This window comes from Gossypium hirsutum, chromosome D10 (assembly GCF_007990345.1).
Source record: "Gossypium hirsutum isolate 1008001.06 chromosome D10, Gossypium_hirsutum_v2.1, whole genome shotgun sequence".
Taxonomy (NCBI): Eukaryota; Viridiplantae; Streptophyta; class Magnoliopsida; order Malvales; family Malvaceae; genus Gossypium; species Gossypium hirsutum.
Window position 1 is genome coordinate 56,320,380 of NC_053446.1, and position 26,461 is coordinate 56,346,840.

Consider the following 26,461-nt stretch of genomic DNA (forward strand, 5'->3'; position numbering starts at 1 on the left):
GTTTTGAAAAGTTTGATGAATTGTGCAAATCAGAAAGGATCGTGAGACACTTGATAATTCGTCATACTCTAAAGCAAAACGGTGTTGCATAATGGATGAATGGAACAATCATGAAAAATGTTCGATGTATGTTGTCAAATGCTTGTTTACTGAAGTCATTTTGGGCTAAAGCGGCCTCTACTGCATATTTTTTGATTAATCAGTCTCTGTCCATTGCCATTGAGAAAAAGACTCCATAAGAGGTATGGTCTGGTAATCCTGCTAATTATTTTGATTTGAAGATTTTTGGGTGTCCTGTGTATGCTTATGTTGATAATGTGAAATTGAAACCTAGATCCATTAAATATGTTTTTCTTGGTTATAGGGTTGGTGTTAAAGGATATATGTTATAGTGTCCTGAAAATAGAAAAGCTGTGATTAGCAGAGATGTTATTTTTGATGAAATTGCTATGTTGCCTAACTTGTCTCTTACATACTCTTCCAATAAAGACCATTAAATCCCAAGCTCACATGTGAAGCAGGTGGAGCTATTGATTGGTCCAGAATCTATAATAGAGTCTACTTCTCACGTTAGTATAGAAACTCAAAGTAGAGTTACCTTTTCACCAGAATATTCTATTGTGAAGAATAGACCTAGAAAAGAAATTAAACCTCCAAAGAGGTACGTTGAGGTTGATCTAGTTACTTATGCTTTAAACGTGGTTGAAGATATAGATACAAATCAATAGCCATCTACTTATTCTGAGGCAATTAGCTGTGAAGATTCAGGAAAGTGAATGTTTGTCATACAGGAAGAGATGAAATCATTCCATAATAATAGAACAAGGGATCTAGTGAAGCTTCCTAAGGGTAAAAAGGTTGTTCATTGTAAATGAGTGTTCAAGAAAAAAGAAGGGTCCCCAGGAATTAAAAAACTTAAACATAAAACAAGGGTGATTGCAAAAGGTTACAGTCAAATTCTAGGTGTAGACTTCACATATATGTTTTCTCCAGTTGTGAATTGGATTCTAGCTTTTCTTGGTATTATGGTCATGTATGATTTGGAGCTCGAGCAGTTAGATGTTAAAACAACGTTCTTACATGGAGAACTTGAGGAAGATATTTACATGCAACAACCAGAGTGTTTTATAGTCTCAAAAAAGGAGAACTATGTTTGCTTGTTGAAAAAGTTCCTTTATGGCTTGAAACAGTCACCAAGGCAGTGGTACAAGATGTTTGATTCTTTTATGACTACTCATGATCTCAAAAGAAGCAGCTTTAACAGTTGTGTTTATTTTAAGAACAAATAGTGATGATTCTTTTGTGTATCTACTCCTATATGTTGATGACATGTTGATAGCAACCAAAGATGAATGAGAGATAAGAAAGGTCGAAGCCTGACTTAGTAAAGAATTTGAGATGAAAAATTTGGGAGTAGCAAAGAAAATACTTGGGATGAAGATTCTCAGAGATAGAAAAGCATGTAAATTGTACCTAAGTCAGAAATGGTACATTGAGAAAGTTCTTCACAAGTTCAATATGCAGAATGCCAAGCCTGTTAGTACTCCATTAGCAGCTTATTTTAGACTTTCATCTACTTTGCCTCCATAATCAAATGATGAGAATGACTACATGGCACATGTTCTATATTCTAGTGCAATGGGATCTCTCAGGTATGCTATGGTTTGCTCACATCCAGATTTATCATATGCAGTTAGTGGAGTTAGTAGATACATGACGAATTCTCGTAAAGAATATTGGAAAGCAGTTTAGTAGATTTTCAGATACTTAGGAAGTACTAATGATGTTTGATTATAGTTCGGAAGAACTAGAGATGGAATCATGGGGTATGTTGCTTCTGATTTTGCTAGAGACCTTTTTAAAAGAATATCTCTCACTGGGTATGTCTTTACTATTGGAGGTTGCACAATTAGTTGGAAAAACACTTTACAAACTACAGCTGCTTTGTTTACTATTGAAGTTGAGTACATGGTAATTACCGAGGCTTGTAAAGAAGCTAATTGGTTAAAGGGACTCTTTGGTGAACTCAGTAAAAACCTTCAGATCGGTACAGTGTTTTGTGGTAGTCAAAGTGTTATGTTCCTTACGAAGGATCAAATGTTTCATGAGAGAAAAAATCACATTGACGTTTGGTATCATTTTGTGTGTGATATTATTGCTCGTGGTGATATCGTTGTGAGTAAAGTTAGTACCCATGATAATCCTGTAGATATGACGACTAAGTCACTTCCTATAACCAAGTTCAAGCATCGCTTGGACTTGGTTGTGTTCATTGTTGAAGAATACCCTTAAAGGGTTTCGTGGAAGAGGTGGAGAGCTTATTTGTTGAGAATTCGTGTCAAGGTGGAGATTATTAGAGTTTTGTGACCCAAATTCTAAGAGATTGCTTGAAAGTCAAGTTAAACAAAATATATTTTCTTTCTAGAAAATTTAGTACTTATTAGTATAATATATTTAGCATTTATTAGCATAATATATTTGACATTGATTAGAATTAGGTTTTTTCTTTCAACTTATAAATAGATGTAGTCAAAACTCCTCTTGTATCATTCGAATTCGACATTAGTGAATTTTCTTTTCCTCTACCCGTGATTTTTCCCGAAAGGGTTTCCACGTAAAATCTGTGTTCTATTTTTTTTTCTTTGCAATCTTTCTACATTGCCATTATCAACGTTCAGTTTTTTTAATAATAAGAACTTCTTGCTTACCATGTTATCATATTCGATTGAATATGTAAGTTTAATTTATTTAGTTTGAGTTGCATGTTTATATATAATTGAATATATATATGTGTGTGTGTGTCAGTTGAATTTATTTTTAAAAGTGATTTATGATGAATACATGGTTACAAGCCTAAAATAAATTTTGAGAAAAAAAGAAGAAAAAGAGAAATTATTTTATGTGGTAAATCCATAGTTGGTTACTAGAAATATGTGTGATAGTGTGAAAGTGCATATCTAGGAATAGTTTTGGCTAGGAAAACTTGGTACTTAAGAGTGTTATGTACAACACCTCTCTTTCGTGGGAAATTACCTGATGTTTATTATTCAATTATGCTCACTATTGTAGTATCCAATTGAGGTGACAAACTGGACCATTATATAACTCTATGCAGAAATCAATAATGGAGGAATGATAATCTTGTTAAGCCTAATATCAATTTGGTCGAAGCAAATTATATAATTGTGTGGCTATTTCTCAAATTAATATTTTGACTAATGTGAGAGAGTAAGGGATAGACAATAATGCCACTTGACACATTAGTGGTAAGTAAAGTACCTTAGCCTAAGTGAGGTGCTTCATATTCCTAATCTTCAAACCAATTTGGTTTTCACTGGATTATTAGAAAACGTTGAAGTAAAAGTTTCCTTCGATTGTGACAAGATCAGGATGACTAAAAATATATTTTTGTGAGAAAAGACTTTTGTAATTATATATTATTTATTGTTTGATTTTAGAAATTATTAATGATAATGCCTAGTATATCTTCTTGCACGATTGTTTATATCATGATCTGTTTGACATGTTAATAATGAGATTTGTGAGTATATGTTGTCGTGTAATTGAAATAAAATTAAGGTATTAAAATACATTCAAATATACTGAAATTATTTGCATATTATTTGTGCGTGTTAGATTCCTTATATGATAATGATAAAACACACTATGTTTTAAAGATTATTTTTTCTAACTTAAAATGTATGAAAATGTGGGGTGTCTAAAGATTATGTCTTTTGATCTTAAGAAAAGGAATACGAACTCTAATTGCATATTCATTGACTATGTTGAAATTAGTGTTGCTTATATATTTCTTGTTATAAATAGTGATGTATTTGATTATAATACTATACTTGAGATAAAAAAAATATTTAATTTTTATGCATATTTTCCTTCAAAATTTAATGATTTTTCTCATGCACTTGTTATACAAAATAATTGTAGATATGAGGATTTAAGAAGGCTTAAAGATCTGGTGTAACATCCCGAAAATTTGAGTTCCTGATTTGTTAATTTTTGTCAAGTAATTTGTTCTAGTTTAGTGGTTAAGTGTTGTGGGTAGTGTGTGAGAGGTTTTAGTTTTGAATCATTTCCTTGAAATTTTGTTAATTTTTGATTCAATTCTTGTCTTTGGATATCTAACTTAAATTTAATTCTTACGTAAGTTTTAACAAAAATAAGCCTGTTGATTCAGTAATAAAACTTTAGCTTACCTTTTGGTCTATTCCAGCCACCCATATAGTCGAGTGTTAAGTTTTCCTAACTAAGCAACACTATGCACATTTGGAGTTTAAATCACCTCATTTCTGGTCTTCTAAATGTACCAACAACCCACAACTAGGAATGTAATGAAGATTTCGAATAATTTTTAATCTAGTCGAATTTTCTTTAAAAATATTTAAGTAAGTTGAATTAATTGAGTGTAGGAATTTGTGAATTTTTTGCAGCAACATGTCTTAGGTAAATTTAATAAAAAATTAAAAACAAAATAAAGAAAAAAAAGTTAAATCATCGAGTCAAAAAGTGTGATAATGAAATGCATTTATTTATAAAATAGTTAAGATTGAATATGGTTATATATTTTAAAGGGGTAAAAATATAAAAATTCAAAGTGCAAACTAAAATTGTTACTATATCAATTAAAAAAGTGTCAATTAATAGTCAGGTGACAATAAAATTAATTTTAAAAAATTTAGTGATTAAATTGTAATTTTTTTAATTAAGTGATCAAAACGAAAATTTACTCATAATCGAGTGTCAGTTAACATTTTTTTTTCATGGCAACAACTCAATTACATATATATATAACTTCAAAGTGAGAAAATTTGACCTCAAAGGAGAAATATAGATTAGCTTTTAAATCAAAAAATAATTTTTAAAATAAATTTGTAATTTTTAAAAATATATAATATTAAAATAAGAACAGATGGTTCACAGTAGCATGGGTGGTAATTGATTATGTTACTAATTTTGGAAAAATAATAAATTTGTTAATTTTCGTAAATTCCTATGTATTTATTATTTTATTGGTAAAATATTGTTAATGTTTTCAAATTAAACCATAAAAATTTCTGAGAAACGTTAGAAGGAGGGCTAGAACCTCCGACCTTGTGGTTAACAGCCACACGCTCTAACCAACTGAGCTATTCCAGCAACTAGCATTGTTTTCATGCGTACTATATTTATTGAATTTTCTTGTTTTATAATTCTATGCAACCCACTTTAATTCAACAACGCCGGTTAAAGACCATATAAGTTTAAATTATTTGAGAACAATACTAGTTGTATATATAGTAGACAATATTATTGCAATAATTAGTATATCTTTGCTAGCAAATTTTTTGAATTTTTTTATTATATTACTAAATTATTTTTTTATATATTAATTTCATCTTAATATTTAATTTACAATTATCATTTTAGATTAATTGTCACTTAACTAGTGCTACAGTTATATGCCAATTAAAAGTAAATTGAGCTTTATAAACATTATAACACTTTCAAGTGGAATTTAAAACAAGCTAGGAAAAAAATAATTTTTGTTATTATTTATTAGGTTCCCTTGTTAACGTTAATAAGACACTAGAATGTGATGAAAAATTAATTTAATCGAACATGAGGCTGTTTTGTGATATTGATATTTTATTTTTATTCACTTTTTACTAGTTTAATTTTTAAATATCATGGAACTAAAATTCAAGCTTTGATGTTTAATGACGTTGTGCTAAAATTCAAGAACCAATTTTGATCGAAGATGACGACGAGGATGATGGATTGAAGAGGAAGATCAAGAAAGAGGATGATGACGAGGAGGATAGATTGAAGAAAAAGATCAAGATAGAGAACATTTAAATATGTTTATTGGATTTCATTTTAATTTTTTTAGGAAGTTGAATTTCGGTTTGGTTACATATAATTTAATTTTAATTATTTTTTATTTATCTTTGATTTACAATATATTGTTTTTTATAATAAAATTAAATGATTTAATTTCAATAATTATTTCACTTACAAAAAGAAATTACTATAAAATTTTAAAATAATTATTATGACAACCTCATCCCACTTAAATAAAATCAATTTTGAACATGAATTATGAAGTTTGATTGTACTTGATTCAATTTTATTTTACCTTTAAATTACATTTTTATTCTAAATTTAAATATATATTTTAAATATAAAATATTAAAAATTAGTTTTTTAAGTGGATTTCAAAAATTAAAACTAATGTTTTACTTTAAATTAAAATTTAATATTTAGTTTGAAATATTATTTTGAATGATAGGTTCGGAACCTTGGCGTACACTGAAATGGGCATTCCTAGCAGTAGTTCCTTGTATTTTTATCTTCAGCTGATAAAATTTTTGGAATACACCTAGAAATGGTGGTTCATTGTGTATACAATAGTCTATGAAGTAAGCTACCAAAGTCCACCAGGACAAGGTTGATAGTTTTCTAGGTGTGATACCATACTCATTCAGTTCCATACAAAAGAATGGATGTAGTGGAAAAATGAAAACTAACCTCTAATAAAATTAAGGGAAGAATAAAGTCTTGGGTATTGTCACTCAAGCGACACCTCGATGGTCGTCTAAATTCATGGGAAAATTTTGGGTGGATAATACCCTGAGTTCCTAAATACATGTGTATTTCTTATTGGGTGGTGCTACATTCATACGAAGGAGTCTCCACAGGCTGTAACATCCTAAAAAATGGGTTAGAAGAAATTGGATTTTGAAACCAAGAGTGGTCATCCCTCGACTATGAGTTTAGATCTTGGAATTTTCTAACAAGTATATTAGTCTAGTTTAAGTGGTCAAGTGTTTTAAATATGTGTGTGAGGTACTGGGTTCAAATCTAATTTTTGGAAATTTTGTTATTTTGCTTAAACCCATTACCATTGAACGTTTGGTTTATAAGTTAAATTCGATCAATTAATGATAAGAATGAGCCTGCCAGTTCACTAGTTAAGCTTGTATGACCTCTAGTCTTGTATTCGAGTCTCTATGTAAGCAAGGGGGAAATATTTTGCGCTATTCCTTAATTTAGTTTGTTTTGTTTTGATTTTAAAGAAAATAAGTTAAGTAACTTCCTTTCTTTTCATCTTCGGAGGGAAATTCTTTCCCCTTTAAATTTTCTTTTTGTTTTGCTTCTGTTCAGACTGAATATACTTCATTTTCTTTTGCTTCAATATCTTGTCGTTGAGTTTTTCTATATTCGTTACACCAAGTTCCATTGTGCAGTTAATCTTCAAGCGAATTGTAAATGGTCCTGATTCAGTTTTATTACTTGAGTTTGACAATGGTTGGTGTTAAATTCTTTTTGTCGAATTGGATTTATGTTTTGTGTAAGTTCTTGTCAGACGAAGATCTCAAGAATAACGTTCTTCCAATTCTACGTTTATACTATTGATTTCGAGCGAGGGCAAGCATTAGTTTTCGATTTGAGATTTCGTGTTAAATTCCTTCGACATAACTTCAGTTTTGGATGCTAATCGTAGTGATTTGTTTCGAATAAGTCGTCTGATTTGTTGTTGTAATTTCATTTTAAGTGCAGGAATTCATCTTTGTTGCTTCTGCATCGAATCCGTAATAGGTGAGTATTGAAAACCCCTTCCTCTTTGAATTTTAGTTGTCAAAAAATAGGATTGTCGATGTCATACAGCCATGTGACAAGCCGTGTAACTCACTGTTCATGATGGTTGGAGGCACACAGGCATTTGTTCAAGGTGTGTGTCATTGTGTGTTATGCAGGGTTCATACGAGCCAATGACACGGGTGTGTGTCCATGCCGTGTAACTTTCTGATTGTGGATTAGGACCATATGGACATGTAACAACCCGGTTTTGACCCTAATCAGAATAGTGGTTTCGGGACCACAAATCTGAATTAGAAAAATATTATTAATATTATTTTGTGTGTTTATTTCGTGTGCATTTGATTGTGTAAAATTTTCGTGTTTTAATTTCGTCGTTTAAGTGTCCGATTTAATAAAAGGGTTTAATCGCGTAAAATAAAAGTTAAAGGTTAAAATTTAAAAGCACCTATTTGTAGTTGTCTTTTTAAGTGGGAGGTCTAAAGATGTAATTAGACCAAGATTTAGTTAGTGGGTGGTATATGCCAACATTGCCCTTAAGTTATGTAATTTATAATTTATTTAATTAAGGTTAATTTAGTCATTAAGTAAATTATAATATTATAACTAAAATAAGTCATAAAAAGATGAATATGTTCATTTTTGTTAGCCGAATATTGGAAAGGAAGAAACCATCCATGGTTTCTTAAGTTTCGGCACTTTCATAGCAAAATTAAGGTATGCTTTGGTTTCGGTTTTTGATAATTTTTACGTTTTTGAGATCGTTGCTTTGAATACTACCCGACCCATGCTTGAATTTCTAATTTTAATGAATATTTTGAGTTATGCCATTGATGAATATTTGTGTTTTATGATGTTTGATGATGAATAATGGAAGATATGTCTTAGATTAACATGTTTTGTCTTGGGATTTTTGATGAATTTGAGTATTTAGGGCTAAATTGTGAAAATAAATTTTTGAGGGACTAAAATGTGAAATAAATGCAATGTGTGGACTTGTATGAGAACCATGAATATTCGGCCCTTATGTGGTATGGACAAATTTTGTGTATTTTGTGTTTTGTGCAAAAAGGACTAAATTGCAAAAAGTGTAAAATGTTAGGGGCAAAATGGTAATTTTACCATTTATGTATTTTTGGACTTAATTGAATGTCTTGATGAATAAAAAGGTTAAATTTAATTATGTTTAGATCAAGAAACGAAGAAAACGAATTTGGATCGGGGAAAAACAAAAGCAATCGAATAGTCGATTGTGTCTGCTGATATTCGAGGTAAGTCTATCAGCTATTTAATGTTATTAAATTAATATATATGTAGGTATATCTATTATGTTTGTTGTTGAGCTAAAATTAAAAGAAATTTAATTGAATAAATTCAAATTATAAATGGTATAAATATGTATATACAATGTTCGAATATATATATGCTTATATAAATATTTTTGAATTAAGTTAAAGTATGAATGGTATAAGGTATATATATATATTCAAATAATTATATATGTATCTATATGTATATATACTTGAATTTGGTTGGTTGTATGAGAATTATATATATATGTGCATATAATATTCAATTATATGTAAGTAAATACATGTAGAAATTCTTGCTTAAATTAAAGATATGTATAATACATATGTATACATAAGTTTCGAACATATATATGTAGGTAAAACATTGGGTTTGATTGAAGGTATGTATGTTGTAATTGTACAGATAATTTCGAATAAGTGGTTATAAGGGAGTTGGAACATCTATATATATATGAATAGGTCTTGATTATATTTTAAGGTATAAATGTTAAATACGTACTTGGGAGTTCGAATATATCAAAATGTATATTCGTGTACAGATTCTTGAATTTAATTGAATGTATGAATTGCAAACTCTTTGTGATTGAATATGGACTACAATGAATGTGTGTTTGCTATAAATAAATATTTGAGAAATTATTCTATATATGGAAAAATTGAGATTTTCAGGCTTAGAGCTTAGCAGGCTTATTGCCGGTGAAACACTTCAGACAAAATGTCTAGCAGGCTTAATGCCGGTGAAATATTTCAGACTATATGTCTAGCAGGCTAAGTGCCGGTGTACTGAATCAGGCTTTAAGCCTAGCAGGCTAAATGCCGGTGAATCTGTTTTTAAGTATGTGATTAAGTGTATAATTATATGATTTTGGATATGTTTAATTGATAAGTATATTTATATATACATTCGGCTAAGTGCGTTTGATGATTATATATATATTCGGCTTATGCACTTGTAAAATATATATATCTGCTTGGGATTTTGTATTTGATAAGTATATACTTATAAATATTTGGTACACATACTTGATTAGTAACTACATATGCATTCGAGATATATATATACCTTTGTTTATAAGTATTTGATAAAAAAAATGAATGCATTCATTCATATGTATTAGAATTGTATTTGCTTAATGTTTATCATGAGTATACATACATATTCGGTTATGATATGTGTATAATATATATATATATGCTTAGTTGTGTACATTCGGTTGTAATGTGGTTTGGTATAAATATAAAATCAATTGATCACATTCGACAAGTATATATATATTGGACTATAAATAAAATGATCTGAGTACAATAATGTATAAATATTAGGTATTCGTGTTAATTGAAATCTCAGTGAATTAGATTAAAGAGTTATATTATTTATATTTATATACATTTAGTTATGCTGTAGACTTACTAAGCTTTAAAAGCTTACTCTGTTTGTTTTCATCCATTTGCTTTTATAGATTTTGGAGACATGTTACGAGCTCGGGGATCATCAGCATAGTCCATCACACTATCGACTTCTTTTGGTATTTTGTTAAATATTTGAACTTAATCGTATGGCATGTATAGGTTTGAGTACAATGTTAATTACATTTTGATTGTAAATTATAATAGCTATGCGAAAGTAATTAAATTTTCATGTTGTGATCAGTTTGGTTTTAGAAATGGTTGTGTTTGTTCAGTAATGCCTCGTAACCCTAATTCGGCGACGGAGACGGGTTAGGGGTGTTACATTTTATTGGTATCAGAGCTACGGTTTAGTCGATTCTTGGGCTAACGTAGCATGTATGAGTCTAGCTATACATGCCATAATTTTTATATCGAGATAGTGTGATGACTGCTGATGTCTAAAAATGTGTTTTCGTATAGTAATGGATCCCGATCGAGCCGTAGCCGATGATGTTGAGAGTATAGCGCCTGCTCCCGCACAAGGACAGAGCCGGTAGATTCTCGACCGACCTCGAGTAACCAGGAGGGAGAGGTTAAACAAGCCTTCTACCAAATGATGAATGACTGGTTTACTCAATATGTCTGAACTAATCCGGTTGCACAACAACCTCCACCCCCGACTAATCCACCTTCAATTCCTGTTAGACCCCAAGTAAGTGATCTGATGAGATTACTTAAGCCTCCGGTTGACAAAATTCGAAAACACGGGGCCGAAGAGTTCAGAGCTACTAATGATGATGATGCTGAGCGAGCTGAATTCTGGCTTGATAATACTATTCGAGTGTTTGATGAGTTATCTTGCACCCCTGATGAGTGCTTGAAATGTGCCATATCTTTGCTACGGGACACTGCATATCACTGGTGGAATACACTAGTATCGATGGTTCCGAGAGAGCGAGTGACCTGGGAATTCTTTCAGACTGAGTTCCATAAGAAATACATTAGCCAGAGATTCATTGATCAGAAGCGTAAGGAATTTCTTGAATTGAAACAGGGTCGTATGACAGTGATAGAATATGAGCGGAAATTTGTGAGACTCAGTAGATATGCTCGAGAATGTGTTTCGATTGAAGCTATCATGTGTAAAAGATTTGAAGAAGGGCTGAATGAAGATATTAAACTGTTAGTTGGTATACTTGAGATAAAAGAGTTCGTAGTACTTGTTGAACGAGCTTGTAAAGCTAAGGAGCTCAGGAAAGAGAAGAGGAAAGTTGACTATGAAGCTCGAGATTCTCGTAAAAGATCATTCAGTAAATCGTTTCAGTCGACCTCAAGGAAATCCAGAGAGGATCATAGCCGATTTAAAGCTACTACAGGGTTTCCTAAGTATGATAGAGATCGACCCCCTGTGAGTTCACGAGCTACTTCAGTTGCTAGCGTTGGTAGTGTTCAACAAAATAGATTAGAGTGCAAGCATTGTGGGAAATGGCATCCTGGAGATTGCAGATTACATGATCGGTCTTGTTTTAAGTGCGGTTCAAAGGATCATTTCATTTGAGAGTGTCCGATGGTAGCTGAGCAAAACACTGTGCAGAATACCAGACCGAGTAATGTGCCAGTACGAGGTAGACCGCCGAGGCATTTGAGTAATGTAAGTGGTAGTCAGAGAGGAACAAAGGACACGGCAGTTCGATCTGAGGCTCGTGCACCTGCCAGAGCATATGCCATCCGTGCTCGGGAGGAGGCTTCTTCTCCAGATGTTATTACTGGTACTTTCACTCTTTATGATACTAATGTTATTGCATTGATTGATCCTGGTTCGACTCATTCTTATGTGTGTGAGACTTTAGTATTCAGTAAGACTTTGCCTATTGAGTCTACTGAGTTTGTAATTAAAGTATCGAACCCCCTGGGCCTGTGTGTTTTGGTTGACAAAGTGTGCAAGAATTGTCCGTTGATGATTCGAGATTTATGTTTTCTGGCTGATTTGATGTTGTTACCATTCGACGAGTTTGATATAATTCTGGGTATGGATTGGTTAACTCTGCATGATGCTATAGTAAACTGCAAACGGAAAACTATTGATCTACGGTGTCAGAATGATGAGATTATTCGGATTGAATCTAATGATCTGAATGGTTTACCAGCAATAATATCCTCGATGTCGGCTCAGAAGTATGTGAGAAAAGGTTGTGAAGCTTACCTTGCATTTGTTCTTGATAGTAAAGTGACCGAAAAGAAGATTGAATCTGTGCCACTAGTGTGTGATTATTCAGACGTGTTTCCCGAAGAATTACCGGGTTTGCCACCTATTCGAGAGGTAGAGTTTGGTATTGAGTTAGTACCAGGGACGACTCCGATTTCGATAGCTCCATACCGTATGGCACCGACCGAATTAAAAGAATTGAAAACACAGTTGCAAGAGTTGACTGATAAAGGTTTTGCACGACCAAGTTTCTCTCCTTGGGGGGCACCAGTTCTATTTGTGAAAAAGAAAGACAAAACGATGAGAATGTGTATTGATTACCGGCAGCTCAATAAGGTGACTATAAAGAATAAATATCCGTTACCACGGATTGATGATTTGTTCGATCAGTTGAAAGGGGCTACTGTGTTTTCGAAGATAGATCTGAGATCAGGCTACTATCAGTTGCGAGTTAAAGACTCTGATGTGCCAAAGACTATTTTCCGAACGAGGTACGGACATTATGAGTTCTTGGTTATGCCTTTTGGACTTACTAATGCACCTGCTGTTTTCATGGATTTGATGAATCGGATTTTTAGACAGTATCTGGATCGGTTTGTGGTAGTATTTATAGATGATATTTTGATCTACTCTCGTGATGAAATCGAGCATGCTGATCATTTGAGACTTGTGTTACAAACTTTGCGAGATAAACAGTTGTATGCAAAGTTCAGTAAATGCGAGTTCTGGTTACGTGAAGTTAGTTTTCTGGGCCATGTTGTGTCAGCATCGGGTATTCGGGTTGATCCAAGTAAAATTTCAGCTATACTTGATTGGAAATCTCCGAGAAATGTCTCTGAAGTTTGAAGCTTTCTGGGACTCGCTGGTTATTATAGACGGTTTGTGAAAGGGTTCTCTATGATTGCGACCCCGATGACAAAGCTACTACAAAAAGACGTTAAGTTCGAGTGGTCAGAAAAGTGTCAGAAAAGCTTTGATCAGTTGAAAGTTCTTTTGACCGAAGCTCCAGTCCTAGTTCAACCCGAATCGGGTAAAGAGTTTGTTATCTATAGTGATGCATCTTTAAATGGTTTGGGCTGTGTTTTGATGCAGGAAGGCAAAGTTGTAGCCTATGCCTCAAGACTGTTAAAGCCGCATGAAAGGAACTATCCGACGCATGATCTGGAATTGGCCGCTATTGTATTTGCGTTAAAAATATGGCGTCACTATCTGTTTGGCGAAAGATGTCATGTTTATTCCGATCACAAAAGCCTGAAATATTTGATGACTCAGAAAGATCTGAATTTGAGACAGCGTCGATGGTTAGAATTGCTGAAAGATTACGAGCTTGTGATTGACTATCATCCAGGAAAGGCTAATGTTGTTGCTGATGCTCTAAGTCGAAAATCACTGTTTGCTTTGAGTGCAATGAACGCACATATGGTTATGTCTGATGATGGTGCGATAGTAGCTGAGTTGAAAGTAAAACCGTTATTTGTTCAACAGATTTGTGAAGCCCAGAAGGTCGATAATGATTTACTTGCAAAACGAGCTCAGTGTGACTTAAATGTTGATTCAGAATTTCTAGTTGATGCTGAGGATTGTTTGAGATTCAGAAATTGATTATGTGTTCCGAGAAATTCAAAGTTAATACAGGTGATTTTGAATGAAGCTCATAATAGTCGATTTTCTGTTCATCCGGGAAGTACGAAAATGTATAACGATCTGAAACAGCACTATTGGTGGCACGGTATGAAACGAGACATTTTTGACTTTGTTTCAAAATGTTTAATTTGTCAGCAAGTTAAAGCCGAGCATCAGGTACCATCTGGGTTGCTTCAGCCGATCATGATACCTTAATGGAAATGGGATAGAGTTACGATGGATTTTGTATCCGGTTTACCGTTAACACCGAGCAAGAAAGATGCAATTTGGGTTGTTGTTGATAGATTGACAAAATCGGCTCACTTTGTTCCGATTCGTATTGATTATTCACTTGATAAACTTGCTGAATTGTACATTTCTCAGATTGTGAGATTGCACGGAGTGCCTATTTCTATTATTTCAGACAGAGACCCGAGATTTACATCGCGGTTTTGGAAGAAATTACAAGATGCTTTAGGTACGAAACTACATTTTAGTACAGCTTTCCATCCGCAGACAGATGGTCAATCCGAACGAATCATTCAGATACTTGAGGATATGTTGAGATGTTGCATTCTCGAGTTTGAAGGTACGTAGTAACGATACTTACCTTTGATTGAATTTGCTTATAATAACAGCTTTCATTCTAGTATCAAAATGGCACCTTATGAGGCTTTGTACGGTCGTAAATGTCGTACACCACTGTATTGGACCGAGCTCAGTGAAAATAAGATACACGGGGTTGATTTGATTAAAGAGACTGAACAGAAAGTGAAAGTGATTCGGGATAGTCTGAAATCAGCATCGGATCGTCAGAAATCTTATGCAAATGTGAAAAGAAAGGATATAGAATTTCAGATCAGAGATAAAGTGTTTTTGAAAGTCTCACCGTGGAAGAAAATACACAGATTCGGTCGTAAAGGCAAATTGAGTCCGAGATTCATTGGACCGTATGAGATTATAGAGCGTGTTGGATCGGTTGCTTATAGATTGATGTTACCGCCTGAGTTAGAAAAGATTCATAACGTGTTCCATGTTTCGATGCTCCGTAGATACCGATCTGATCCTTCACATGTGATTAGTCCGACGGATATTGAAATTAACTCTGATATGACATATGAAGAAGAACCGATTAGCATTCTGGCTCGTGAGATCAAAGAATTACGAAATAAGAAAATTCCGTTAGTTAAAGTATTGTGGCATAAACACGGGGTTGAAAAAGCCACTTGGGAGTCAGAAGATACAATGAAAGAGCGTTATCCAAACCTATTCGCCGGTAAGAATTTTCGGGGACGAAAATCCCTAAATGGGGGGAGAGTTGTAACAACCCGGTTTTGACCCTAATCAGAATAGTGGTTTTGGGACCACAAATCTGAATTAGAAAAATATTATTAATATTATTTTGTGTGTTTATTTCGTGTGCATTTGATTGTGTAAAATTTTCGTGTTTTAATTTCGTCGTTTAAGTGTCCGATTTAATAAAAGGGTTTAATCGCGTAAAATAAAGTTAAAGGTTAAAATTTAAAAGCACCTATTTGTAGTTGTCTTTTTAAGTGGGAGGTCTAAAGATGTAATTAGACCAAGATTTAGTTAGTGGGTGGTATATGCCAACATTGCCCTTAAGTTATGTAATTTATAATTTATTTAATTAAGGTTAATTTAGTCATTAAGTAAATTATAATATTATAACTAAAATAAGTCATAAAAAGATGAATATGTTCATCTTTGTTAGCCGAATATTGGAAAGGAAGAAACCATCCATGGTTTCTTAAGTTTCGGCACTTTCATAGCAAAATTAAGGTATGCTTTGGTTTCGGTTTTTGATAATTTTTACGTTTTTGAGATCGTTGCTTTGAATACTACCCGACCCATGCTTGAATTTCTAATTTTAATGAATATTTTGAGTTATGCCATTGATGAATATTTGTGTTTTATGATGTTTGATGATGAATAATGGAAGATATGTCTTAGATTAACATGTTTTGTCTTGGGATTTTTGATGAATTTGAGTATTTAGGGCTAAATTGTGAAAATAAATTTTTGAGGGACTAAAATGTGAAATAAATGCAATGTGTGGACTTGTATGAGAACCATGAATATTCGGCCCTTATGTGGTATGGACAAATTTTGTGTATTTTGTGTTTTGTGCAAAAAGGACTAAATTGCAAAAAGTGTAAAATGTTAGGGGCAAAATGGTAATTTTCCCATTTATGTATTTTTGGACTTAATTGAATGTCTTGATGAATAAAAAGGTTAAATTTAATTATGTTTAGATCAAGAAACGAAGAAAACGAATTTGGATCGGGGAAAAACAAAAGCAATCGAATAGTCGATTGTGTCTGCTGATATTCGAGGTAAGTCTATCAGCTATTTAATGTTATTAAATTAATATATATGTAGGTATATCTATTATGTTTGTTGTTGAGCTAAAATTAAAAGAAATTTAATTGAATAAATTCAAATTATAAATGGTATAAATATGTATATACAATGTTCGAATATATATATGCTTATATAAATATTTTTGAATTAAGTTAAAGTATGAATGGTATAAGGTATATATATATATTCAAATAATTATATATGTATCTATATGTATATATACTTGAATTTGGTTGGTTGTATGAGAATTATATATATATGTGCATATAATATTCAATTATATGTAAGTAAATACATGTAGAAATTCTTGCTTAAATTAAAGATATGTATAATACATATGTATACATAAGTTTCGAACATATATATGTAGGTAAAACATTGGGTTTGATTGAAGGTATGTATGTTGTAATTGTACAGATAATTTCGAATAAGTGGTTATAAGGGAGTTGGAACATCTATATATATATGAATAGGTCTTGATTATATTTTAAGGTATAAATGTTAAATACGTACTTGGGAGTTCGAATATATCAAAATGTATATTCGTGTACAGATTCTTGAATTTAATTGAATGTATGAATTGCAAACTCTTTGTGATTGAATATGGACTACAATGAATGTGTGTTTGCTATAAATAAATATTTGAGAAATTATTCTATATATGGAAAAATTGAGATTTTCAGGCTTAGAGCTTAGCAGGCTTATTGCCGGTGAAACACTTCAGACAAAATGTCTAGCAGGCTTAATGCCGGTGAAATATTTCAGACTATATGTCTAGCAGGCTAAGTGCCGGTGTACTGAATCAGGCTTTAAGCCTAGCAGGCTAAATGCCGGTGAATCTGTTTTTAAGTATGTGATTAAGTGTATAATTATATGATTTTGGATATGTTTAATTGATAAGTATATTTATATATACATTCGGCTAAGTGCGTTTGATGATTATATATATATTCGGCTTATGCACTTGTAAAATATATATATCTGCTTGGGATTTTGTATTTGATAAGTATATACTTATAAATATTTGGTACACATACTTGATTAGTAACTACATATGCATTCGAGATATATATATACCTTTGTTTATAAGTATTTGATAAAAAAAATGAATGCATTCATTCATATGTATTAGAATTGTATTTGCTTAATGTTTATCATGAGTATACATACATATTCGGTTATGATATGTGTATAATATATATATATATATATGCTTAGTTGTGTACATTCGGTTGTAATGTGGTTTGGTATAAATATAAAATCAATTGATCACATTCGACAAGTATATATATATTGGACTATAAATAAAATGATCTGAGTACAATAATGTATAAATATTAGGTATTCGTGTTAATTGAAATCTCAGTGAATTAGATTAAAGAGTTATATTATTTATATTTATATACATTTAGTTATGCTGTAGACTTACTAAGCTTTAAAAGCTTACTCTGTTTGTTTTCATCCATTTGCTTTTATAGATTTTGGAGACATGTTACGAGCTCGGGGATCATCAGCATAGTCCATCACACTATCGACTTCTTTTGGTATTTTGTTAAATATTTGAACTTAATCGTATGGCATGTATAGGTTTGAGTACAATGTTAATTACATTTTGATTGTAAATTATAATAGCTATGCGAAAGTAATTAAATTTTCATGTTGTGATCAGTTTGGTTTTAGAAATGGTTGTGTTTGTTCAGTAATGCCTCGTAACCCTAATTCGGCGACGGAGACGGGTTAGGGGTGTTACATTTTATTGGTATCAGAGCTACGGTTTAGTCGATTCTTGGGCTAACGTAGCATGTATGAGTCTAGCTATACATGCCATAATTTTTATATCGAGATAGTGTGATGACTGCTGATGTCTAAAAATGTGTTTTCGTATAGTAATGGATCCCGATCGAGCCGTAGCCGATGATGTTGAGAGTATAGCGCCTGCTCCCGCACAAGGGACAGAGCCGGTAGATTCTCGACCGACCTCGAGTAACCAGGAGGGAGAGGTTAAACAAGCCTTCTACCAAATGATGAATGACTGGTTTACTCAATATGTCTGAACTAATCCGGTTGCACAACAACCTCCACCCCCGACTAATCCACCTTCAATTCCTGTTAGACCCCAAGTAAGTGATCTGATGAGATTACTTAAGCCTCCGGTTGACAAAATTCGAAAACACGGGGCCGAAGAGTTCAGAGCTACTAATGATGATGATGCTGAGCGAGCTGAATTCTGGCTTGATAATACTATTCGAGTGTTTGATGAGTTATCTTGCACCCCTGATGAGTGCTTGAAATGTGCCATATCTTTGCTACGGGACACTGCATATCACTGGTGGAATACACTAGTATCGATGGTTCCGAGAGAGCGAGTGACCTGGGAATTCTTTCAGACTGAGTTCCATAAGAAATACATTAGCCAGAGATTCATTGATCAGAAGCGTAAGGAATTTCTTGAATTGAAACAGGGTCGTATGACAGTGATAGAATATGAGCGGAAATTTGTGAGACTCAGTAGATATGCTCGAGAATGTGTTTCGATTGAAGCTATCATGTGTAAAAGATTTGAAGAAGGGCTGAATGAAGATATTAAACTGTTAGTTGGTATACTTGAGATAAAAGAGTTCGTAGTACTTGTTGAACGAGCTTGTAAAGCTAAGGAGCTCAGGAAAGAGAAGAGGAAAGTTGACTATGAAGCTCGAGATTCTCGTAAAAGATCATTCAGTAAATCGTTTCAGTCGACCTCAAGGAAATCCAGAGAGGATCATAGCCGATTTAAAGCTACTACAGGGTTTCCTAAGTATGATAGAGATCGACCCCCTGTGAGTTCACGAGCTACTTCAGTTGCTAGCGTTGGTAGTGTTCAACAAAATAGATTAGAGTGCAAGCATTGTGGGAAATGGCATCCTGGAGATTGCAGATTACATGATCGGTCTTGTTTTAAGTGCGGTTCAAAGGATCATTTCATTTGAGAGTGTCCGATGGTAGCTGAGCAAAACACTGTGCAGAATACCAGACCGAGTAATGTGCCAGTACGAGGTAGACCGCCGAGGCATTTGAGTAATGTAAGTGGTAGTCAGAGAGGAACAAAGGACACGGCAGTTCGATCTGAGGCTCGTGCACCTGCCAGAGCATATGCCATCCGTGCTCGGGAGGAGGCTTCTTCTCCAGATGTTATTACTGGTACTTTCACTCTTTATGATACTAATGTTATTGCATTGATTGATCCTGGTTCGACTCATTCTTATGTGTGTGAGACTTTAGTATTCAGTAAGACTTTGCCTATTGAGTCTACTGAGTTTGTAATTAAAGTATCGAACCCCCTGGGCCTGTGTGTTTTGGTTGACAAAGTGTGCAAGAATTGTCCGTTGATGATTCGAGATTTATGTTTTCTGGCTGATTTGATGTTGTTACCATTCGACGAGTTTGATATAATTCTGGGTATGGATTGGTTAACTCTGCATGATGCTATAGTAAACTGCAAACGGAAAACTATTGATCTACGGTGTCAGAATGATGAGATTATTCGGATTGAATCTAATGATCTGAATGGTTTACCAGCAATAATATCCTCGATGTCGGCTCAGAAGTATGTGAGAAAAGGTTGTGAAGCTTACCTTGCATTTGTTCTTGATAGTAAAGTGACCGAAAAGAAGATTGAATCTGTGCCACTAGTGTGTGATTATTCAGACGTGTTTCCCGAAGAATTACCGGGTTTGCCACCTATTCGAGAGGTAGAGTTTGGTATTGAGTTAGTACCAGGGACGACTCCGATTTCGATAGCTCCATACCGTATGGCACCGACCGAATTAAAAGAATTGAAAACACAGTTGCAAGAGTTGACTGATAAAGGTTTTGCACGACCAAGTTTCTCTCCTTGGGGGGCACCAGTTCTATTTGTGAAAAAGAAAGACAAAACGATGAGAATGTGTATTGATTACCGGCAGCTCAATAAGGTGACTATAAAGAATAAATATCCGTTACCACGGATTGATGATTTGTTCGATCAGTTGAAAGGGGCTACTGTGTTTTCGAAGATAGATCTGAGATCAGGCTACTATCAGTTGCGAGTTAAAGACTCTGATGTGCCAAAGACTATTTTCCGAACGAGGTACGGACATTATGAGTTCTTGGTTATGCCTTTTGGACTTACTAATGCACCTGCTGTTTTCATGGATTTGATGAATCGGATTTTTAGACAGTATCTGGATCGGTTTGTGGTAGTATTTATAGATGATATTTTGATCTACTCTCGTGATGAAATCGAGCATGCTGATCATTTGAGACTTGTGTTACAAACTTTGCGAGATAAACAGTTGTATGCAAAGTTCAGTAAATGCGAGTTCTGGTTACGTGAAGTTAGTTTTCTGGGCCATGTTGTGTCAGCATCGGGTATTCGGGTTGATCCAAGTAAAATTTCAGCTATACTTGATTGGAAATCTCCGAGAAATGTCTCTGAAGTTTGAAGCTTTCTGGGACTCGCTGGTTATTATAGACGGTTTGTGAAAGGGTTCTCTATGATTGCGACCCCGATGACAAAGCTACTACAAAAAGACGTTAAGTTCGAGTGGTCAGAAAAGTGTCAGAAAAGCTTTGATCAGTTGAAAGTTCTTTTGACCGAAGCTCCAGTCCTAGTTCAACCCGAATCGGGTAAAGAGTTTGTTATCTATAGTGATGCATCTTTAAATGGTTTGGGCTGTGTTTTGATGCAGGAAGGCAAAGTTGTAGCCTATGCCTCAAGACTGTTAAAGCCGCATGAAAGGAACTATCCGACGCATGATCTGGAATTGGCCGCTATTGTATTTGCGTTAAAAATATGGCGTCACTATCTGTTTGGCGAAAGATGTCATGTTTATTCCGATCACAAAAGCCTGAAATATTTGATGACTCAGAAAGATCTGAATTTGAGACAGCGTCGATGGTTAGAATTGCTGAAAGATTACGAGCTTGTGATTGACTATCATCCAGGAAAGGCTAATGTTGTTGCTGATGCTCTAAGTCGAAAATCACTGTTTGCTTTGAGTGCAATGAACGCACATATGGTTATGTCTGATGATGGTGCGATAGTAGCTGAGTTGAAAGTAAAACCGTTATTTGTTCAACAGATTTGTGAAGCCCAGAAGGTCGATAATGATTTACTTGCAAAACGAGCTCAGTGTGACTTAAATGTTGATTCAGAATTTCTAGTTGATGCTGAGGATTGTTTGAGATTCAGAAATTGATTATGTGTTCCGAGAAATTCAAAGTTAATACAGGTGATTTTGAATGAAGCTCATAATAGTCGATTTTCTGTTCATCCGGGAAGTACGAAAATGTATAACGATCTGAAACAGCACTATTGGTGGCACGGTATGAAACGAGACATTTTTGACTTTGTTTCAAAATGTTTAATTTGTCAGCAAGTTAAAGCCGAGCATCAGGTACCATCTGGGTTGCTTCAGCCGATCATGATACCTTAATGGAAATGGGATAGAGTTACGATGGATTTTGTATCCGGTTTACCGTTAACACCGAGCAAGAAAGATGCAATTTGGGTTGTTGTTGATAGATTGACAAAATCGGCTCACTTTGTTCCGATTCGTATTGATTATTCACTTGATAAACTTGCTGAATTGTACATTTCTCAGATTGTGAGATTGCACGGAGTGCCTATTTCTATTATTTCAGACAGAGACCCGAGATTTACATCGCGGTTTTGGAAGAAATTACAAGATGCTTTAGGTACGAAACTACATTTTAGTACAGCTTTCCATCCGCAGACAGATGGTCAATCCGAACGAATCATTCAGATACTTGAGGATATGTTGAGATGTTGCATTCTCGAGTTTGAAGGTACGTAGTAACGATACTTACCTTTGATTGAATTTGCTTATAATAACAGCTTTCATTCTAGTATCAAAATGGCACCTTATGAGGCTTTGTACGGTCGTAAATGTCGTACACCACTGTATTGGACCGAGCTCAGTGAAAATAAGATACACGGGGTTGATTTGATTAAAGAGACTGAACAGAAAGTGAAAGTGATTCGGGATAGTCTGAAATCAGCATCGGATCGTCAGAAATCTTATGCAAATGTGAAAAGAAAGGATATAGAATTTCAGATCAGAGATAAAGTGTTTTTGAAAGTCTCACCGTGGAAGAAAATACACAGATTCGGTCGTAAAGGCAAATTGAGTCCGAGATTCATTGGACCGTATGAGATTATAGAGCGTGTTGGATCGGTTGCTTATAGATTGATGTTACCGCCTGAGTTAGAAAAGATTCATAACGTGTTCCATGTTTCGATGCTCCGTAGATACCGATCTGATCCTTCACATGTGATTAGTCCGACGGATATTGAAATTAACTCTGATATGACATATGAAGAAGAACCGATTAGCATTCTGGCTCGTGAGATCAAAGAATTACGAAATAAGAAAATTCCGTTAGTTAAAGTATTGTGGCATAAACACGGGGTTGAAAAAGCCACTTGGGAGTCAGAAGATACAATGAAAGAGCGTTATCCAAACCTATTCGCCGGTAAGAATTTTCGGGGACGAAAATCCCTAAATGGGGGGAGAGTTGTAACAACCCGGTTTTGACCCTAATCAGAATAGTGGTTTTGGGACCACAAATCTGAATTAGAAAAATATTATTAATATTATTTTGTGTGTTTATTTCGTGTGCATTTGATTGTGTAAAATTTTCGTGTTTTAATTTCGTCGTTTAAGTGTCCGATTTAATAAAAGGGTTTAATCGCGTAAAATAAAGTTAAAGGTTAAAATTTAAAAGCACCTATTTGTAGTTGTCTTTTTAAGTGGGAGGTCTAAAGATGTAATTAGACCAAGATTTAGTTAGTGGGTGGTATATGCCAACATTGCCCTTAAGTTATGTAATTTATAATTTATTTAATTAAGGTTAATTTAGTCATTAAGTAAATTATAATATTATAACTAAAATAAGTCATAAAAAGATGAATATGTTCATCTTTGTTAGCCGAATATTGGAAAGGAAGAAACCATCCATGGTTTCTTAAGTTTCGGCACTTTCATAGCAAAATTAAGGTATGCTTTGGTTTCGGTTTTTGATAATTTTTACGTTTTTGAGATCGTTGCTTTGAATACTACCCGACCCATGCTTGAATTTCTAATTTTAATGAATATTTTGAGTTATGCCATTGATGAATATTTGTGTTTTATGATGTTTGATGATGAATAATGGAAGATATGTCTTAGATTAACATGTTTTGTCTTGGGATTTTTGATGAATTTGAGTATTTAGGGCTAAATTGTGAAAATAAATTTTTGAGGGACTAAAATGTGAAATAAATGCAATGTGTGGACTTGTATGAGAACCATGAATATTCGGCCCTTATGTGGTATGGACAAATTTTGTGTATTTTGTGTTTTGTGCAAAAAGGACTAAATTGCAAAAAGTGTAAAATGTTAGGGGCAAAATGGTAATTTTCCCATTTATGTATTTTTGGACTTAATTGAATGTCTTGATGAATAAAAAGGTTAAATTTAATTATGTTTAGATCAAGAAACGAAGAAAACGAATTTGGATCGGGGAAAAACAAAAGCAATCGAATAGTCGATTGTGTCTGCTGATATTCGAGGTAAGTCTATCAGCTATTTAATGTTATTAAATTAATATATATGTAGGTATATCTATTATGTTTGTTGTTGAGCTAAAATTAAAAGAAATTTAATTGAATAAATTCAAATTATAAATGGTATAAATATGTATATACAATGTTCGAATATATATATGCTTATATAAATATTTTTGAATTAAGTTAAAGTATGAATGGTATAAGGTATATATATATATATTCAAATAATTATATATGTATCTATATGTATATATACTTGAATTTGGTTGGTTGTATGAGAATTATATATATATGTGCATATAATATTCAATTATATGTAAGTAAATACATGTAGAAATTCTTGCTTAAATTAAAGATATGTATAATACATATGTATACATAAGTTTCGAACATATATATGTAGGTAAAACATTGGGTTTGATTGAAGGTATGTATGTTGTAATTGTACAGATAATTTCGAATAAGTGGTTATAAGGGAGTTGGAACATCTATATATATATGAATAGGTCTTGATTATATTTTAAGGTATAAATGTTAAATACGTACTTGGGAGTTCGAATATATCAAAATGTATATTCGTGTACAGATTCTTGAATTTAATTGAATGTATGAATTGCAAACTCTTTGTGATTGAATATGGACTACAATGAATGTGTGTTTGCTATAAATAAATATTTGAGAAATTATTCTATATATGGAAAAATTGAGATTTTCAGGCTTAGAGCTTAGCAGGCTTATTGCCGGTGAAACACTTCAGACAAAATGTCTAGCAGGCTTAATGCCGGTGAAATATTTCAGACTATATGTCTAGCAGGCTAAGTGCCGGTGTACTGAATCAGGCTTTAAGCCTAGCAGGCTAAATGCCGGTGAATCTGTTTTTAAGTATGTGATTAAGTGTATAATTATATGATTTTGGATATGTTTAATTGATAAGTATATTTATATATACATTCGGCTAAGTGCGTTTGATGATTATATATATATTCGGCTTATGCACTTGTAAAATATATATATCTGCTTGGGATTTTGTATTTGATAAGTATATACTTATAAATATTTGGTACACATACTTGATTAGTAACTACATATGCATTCGAGATATATATATACCTTTGTTTATAAGTATTTGATAAAAAAATGAATGCATTCATTCATATGTATTAGAATTGTATTTGCTTAATGTTTATCATGAGTATACATACATATTCGGTTATGATATGTGTATAATATATATATATATATGCTTAGTTGTGTACATTCGGTTGTAATGTGGTTTGGTATAAATATAAAATCAATTGATCACATTCGACAAGTATATATATATTGGACTATAAATAAAATGATCTGAGTACAATAATGTATAAATATTAGGTATTCGTGTTAATTGAAATCTCAGTGAATTAGATTAAAGAGTTATATTATTTATATTTATATACATTTAGTTATGCTGTAGACTTACTAAGCTTTAAAAGCTTACTCTGTTTGTTTTCATCCATTTGCTTTTATAGATTTTGGAGACATGTTACGAGCTCGGGGATCATCAGCATAGTCCATCACACTATCGACTTCTTTTGGTATTTTGTTAAATATTTGAACTTAATCGTATGGCATGTATAGGTTTGAGTACAATGTTAATTACATTTTGATTGTAAATTATAATAGCTATGCGAAAGTAATTAAATTTTCATGTTGTGATCAGTTTGGTTTTAGAAATGGTTGTGTTTGTTCAGTAATGCCTCGTAACCCTAATTCGGCGACGGAGACGGGTTTGGGGTGTTACAGGACAGGTGACACGGGTATGTGTCAGGCCATGTGGAACACACGGGCAAGCACACGGGTGTCTGCTAGATCGTGTGGGGGCACACTGGCCAGCTATCCAGGTTGTGTGAAACCACACGGGCATGTGGACTAATGTTTGAAATTTTCCCTCGGGCCACAAGCGTCATTCGAAATGAACGCATGCCTACTGTAGGGTATGTATGATCTGAATTAGACTATATAATTTGATATCTGATGATCTGATGATAAACAACTTGTGATCTGTATGTATGTTTGCTGTACAAGCCCAATTTTAGCCCGGGGACCAAAACCCAAACCAAATTAAACCTAACCTAAACTTACCCAAACCCAATTACAATACCTAAATAACCCAGTACACGCCCAAAACCCAAACCAACTACAGCAGCCCAAACTCGAGGCCCAATATCCAAACCCAAAAAAAACCAAAGTCAAACTAAGGTTTCAAAAAAGCTAAAACCCTAGCTCCTGGCCGCCACCTGCTTCTGACCTTTGCTCTTCTGTCGCCGCCGCACCCTAGCCTCCAGACCTGGCGCCGCCATCAATCACCTGCAAAGAAGAAAAGCACGC

At 33.5% G+C, this 26,461-nt stretch overlaps 3 long non-coding RNA genes and 1 other non-coding gene across 4 annotated transcripts; 3 read left to right on the plus strand and 1 right to left on the minus strand.

The window, feature by feature from the left end:
- Positions 1-5,077: 5,077 nt before the first annotated feature.
- TRNAN-GUU (transfer RNA asparagine (anticodon GUU)) lies at positions 5,078-5,151 on the minus strand. Its single transcript has one exon. It is a non-coding gene; the product is annotated as a tRNA-Asn (tRNA).
- Positions 5,152-8,272: 3,121 nt separating this feature from the next.
- Positions 8,273-10,406, plus strand: LOC121222485 (uncharacterized). Its single transcript, XR_005919786.1, has 3 exons — positions 8,273-8,310; positions 8,784-8,864; positions 10,367-10,406. It is a non-coding gene; the product is annotated as an uncharacterized lncRNA (long non-coding RNA).
- A 5,480-nt stretch (positions 10,407-15,886) lies between these two features.
- LOC121222486 (uncharacterized) lies at positions 15,887-18,024 on the plus strand. Its single transcript, XR_005919787.1, has 3 exons — positions 15,887-15,924; positions 16,398-16,478; positions 17,985-18,024. It is a non-coding gene; the product is annotated as an uncharacterized lncRNA (long non-coding RNA).
- Positions 18,025-23,505: 5,481 nt separating this feature from the next.
- LOC107894789 (uncharacterized) lies at positions 23,506-25,642 on the plus strand. Its single transcript, XR_005919788.1, has 3 exons — positions 23,506-23,543; positions 24,017-24,097; positions 25,603-25,642. It is a non-coding gene; the product is annotated as an uncharacterized lncRNA (long non-coding RNA).
- The last annotated feature ends 819 nt before the right edge of the window (positions 25,643-26,461 follow it).